This window comes from Schistocerca piceifrons, chromosome 2 (assembly GCF_021461385.2).
Source record: "Schistocerca piceifrons isolate TAMUIC-IGC-003096 chromosome 2, iqSchPice1.1, whole genome shotgun sequence".
NCBI classification, from domain to species: Eukaryota; Metazoa; Arthropoda; class Insecta; order Orthoptera; family Acrididae; genus Schistocerca; species Schistocerca piceifrons.
Window position 1 is genome coordinate 657,598,555 of NC_060139.1, and position 3,901 is coordinate 657,602,455.

Below are 3,901 nucleotides of genomic sequence, written 5' to 3' on the forward strand. Positions count from 1 at the left end.
GCAGACGACCGACGCGATGCCCTTGTTCACAGCATGACATATCCTACAGTGCTTCTCCTGGGCTTGTGGCCATATAGGTTGGACCGTACACAACTGGAAAGCTGTGGCCTGGTCAGATGAATCCCGATTTCAGTTGCTAACAGCTGATGGTATGGTTTGAGTGTGGTGCAGACTCCACAAAGCAATGATCCTAAGCTGTCAACAAGGCACTATGCCAGCTGGTGGTGGCTCCATAATGGTGTGGGCAGTTTTTACATGAATGGACTGGGTCCTCTGCTCCACCTGAACTGATCACTGACTGGAAATAGTTACGTTTGACTACCTGGAGACCATTTGCAGCCATTCATGAACTTCATGAGTGCTGGAGAACATACTGACTATAGTTTCCAGTCTGCAAGTCCACATTCTTCCTTTGTTCACTGAAATAAATGTTTCTACTCTCCATTTACTCAATGGGATAATGATTATAATTGTAAATAAAAGTTTTGACTTCTATTTGATTCAATTATATTTAAGAAAATTTCACACTCACAACATAGTAATATTCCTGATGATAATAATAATAATAATAACAATTATTATTATTATTTCTTTCCTTTCTCAGACATTACGTCTGGTTAAAAATGGAAACTGATGCGGACCTTGATCAAGCGTGACTTCCTTTTAACTGTACGGTATATGTTACATTGCATTTAGGGACTTTCGGGTAATTTAACATGTATCAATAATTACAGATTTCTGTAGTTGTATATATACATTTGGGTGTAGCTGTATTGCGTTGATGTACTGGTGGATATTCTGTGGTATGACTCCTGTAGTTGATAGTATAATTGGTATAATGTCGACTTTATCCTGATGCCACATGTCCTTGACTTCCTCAGCCAGTTGGATGTATTTTTCAATTTTTCTCCTGTTTTCTTGTGTATATTTGTTGTATTGGGTATGGATATTTCGATTAGTTGTGTTAATTTCTTCTTTTTGCTGGTGAGTATGATGTCAGGTTTGTTATGTGGTGTTATTTTGTCTGTTATAATGGTTCTATTCCAGTATAATTTGTATTCATCATTCTCCAGTACACTTTGTGGTGCATACTTGTATGTGGGAACATGTTGTTTTATTAGTTTATGTTGTATGGCAAGTTGTTGATGTATTATTTTTGCTACATTGTCATGTCTTCTGGGGTATTCTGTATTTGCTAGTATTGTACATCAGTTTGTGATGTGATCTACTGTTTCTATTTGTTGTTTGCAAAGTCTGCATTTATCTGTTGTGGTATTGGGATCTTTAATAATGTGCTTGCTGTAATATCTGGTGTTTATTGTTATTATTATTATTATTATATTATTATAATAATGGTGTCTCTATCAGAAACAGCACTATGAGCAGTTCAGAGGCGACCTCCAAGGTAAGTACTTATTAAATGGTCTTTCGCCCTAACTTTTAATAATCAAAGTTAATTACTTGCCACAAAAGTGGAAATATCACTATTTGCCACATGATTTTGTTAACATTACGGGTGGCAGGCAAACAGTTACTCCCACGAAATTCAAGTGATCCAGGACAGTGTACAGTCCTCGCAAGTTCACTTCGTATTTGTACCGAAAACATGCATTTAGTTGCAGCCTGGCTGTGACATCACCCAAGGCAAGCACGTAAGCCGGCATTTGACTGACATGGACCGTATTGTAGCTGGGTGTGAAGTGAAATTCTCACTGCCTCTTAGGCTGTATTTATATAGGGGCACAGCAGGTGGCCGAAGGAAGCACCTGCCATCATCTGCTCTATCCCCAAGTAGCAGCATCTAAACAGCCACTTTCTCGGAGACACATTATTTTATAACACTGTTGTGCATCAATTTAAAATCATTGTAATTTTTACATGAGTGGAGTAATGTTTGCTTTAATTACAGAACAAGTTTCAGTTCGACTGCATTTAAACTTTGCTGGTTAGAAGTTTTAGAATGGAACCAACAGTAGAACATGATCTCTGAACTACAACTTTACGAGACCTTGTATTGATCGTTATTTACATTAAAGTCTTGAAACTTGTTATAGCTTTATTATTTAATGGGTTTCATCAAGAATTGTAATCAGAACTTTTTGTCATTAATATAAATGGTAATTAATCTATTACTAATAAGGATGTTTTTGTTCCAAATTTAGTTTTCAGTAAACTACTCAAAAACTATTAAGAGGTAGCCTAATGGGATCACACAGTTAATGTGTTTATAACAAACTGAAGCATCTTACGGATTTTTATCTTCCTGAGTCTAATATTTAGGCCTTCAATTTTCGTAAAAATGCCGATTTTGACCAAAACATTGTTCTGATCAAGTTGAAATTTGTAACAGTTGATTGTGACATATATTTGCACATCCTGTACAATTTTTTGCTTTCTAGCTTTATTACTTAGCACCACTTGTTTCTTATTTAGAACAGTGTATTTAGGAAAACATATTCATCTGATCATTCTGAGATTTAACAATTTAAACATTAATATACTGAAGCATATGTTGACAAAGTTTGGAGACGCTACTTTAATTTTTAATTTCATTCTTAAATTATGATGCAGTACCTTTATGGTACAAACAGGTGTGTTATGACGAGGTGGCGCTAGTAGCAGTCAACTGGGGTAAGTCCCAGCACACTCGCTCGCCTCTGTACCTCTCAAATGATACAGCACTTGTTTTGCCACACTTTGAAGACCATTCTGGACAGTTCGAACGATTTGGCCAACCATGTCACCAGACATGAATCCTATCGATGCTTTATGGGACATAAAGGATCGATCATTTTGTGCACAAAATTCCAGAGGCTGCACTTTTGCAGTTATGGACAGTTGTAGAGGCAGCATGTCTCTATATTTCTGCAGGGGCGACTTATTGAGTCCATGCCACGTTGAGTTGCTGCACTACGCTGGGAAAAAGGAGATCTGACACGATACTAGGAGGTATCCTATGCCTTACGTCACCACGGTGTATAATAATTAATATATGTTGAAAAATAGTATTGGGCCTAATTATTCATTGTACTGTGTACCGTGTAAAGATTTATGTATAACAACACGTGTACCCTTAGCAGTGCTGTAATCTTTTACCACCTCTTACAACTCTCCTGTTTGCATCACCTCTACAGATTGTAAAGACATGTTTTTGATTATGCTTGTGTGCTCAATGTACCAGTAATGGACCTCTTACTACCACAATGTGGACATTTTGGTTCTTCTCAGAAAGTTGACGGATCATGTAATCCATAAAATGATCTAAATTAATTTCTATTAAATTGTCTGATCAGAGGCAACAGTCTGGCAACAAAAGTGATTGGACTGCCACACTCGACAATAACATTGGATGTGGAATGAATGTGTTTTACACAAAATTTATCTAATAACAAAACTGTGTTTCTGCACCAATACCACTGTGCAACATAATACAATATACAATGCCAAACCAAACGGTCAAGATCAAAAAATCCAGACATTATAATGGTTTGTGACAGTTGCCTCAGGTTATCTTAATCTGGCAGTAATTTTAACATAAGATACAGAGAACACCTGGATGGCTTTAAATTCGAAAAAGTTAAGCATATCCTTTCGGCCAGTCATATGAGTTAGCATAGACATTGTACTTCTAGCATTTATGATGATTTACAGATCTTACACATCGCAAGAAGAGGCAAGAAAATTTACCACCTTGGAAGTATTGGAACTATGCATCCACATGCTTACTTCACCCCAGTATATTTCTAATGCAGGACATTTCCTATGAGTAACATTCTAATTTATAATGAGCTACCATATTTGTATATTCTGCTAATGTGCCTGTACTGAAACCTACAATTTAAGCATAATACACTCCTGGAAATTGAAATAAGAACACCGTGAATTCATTGTCCCAGGAAGG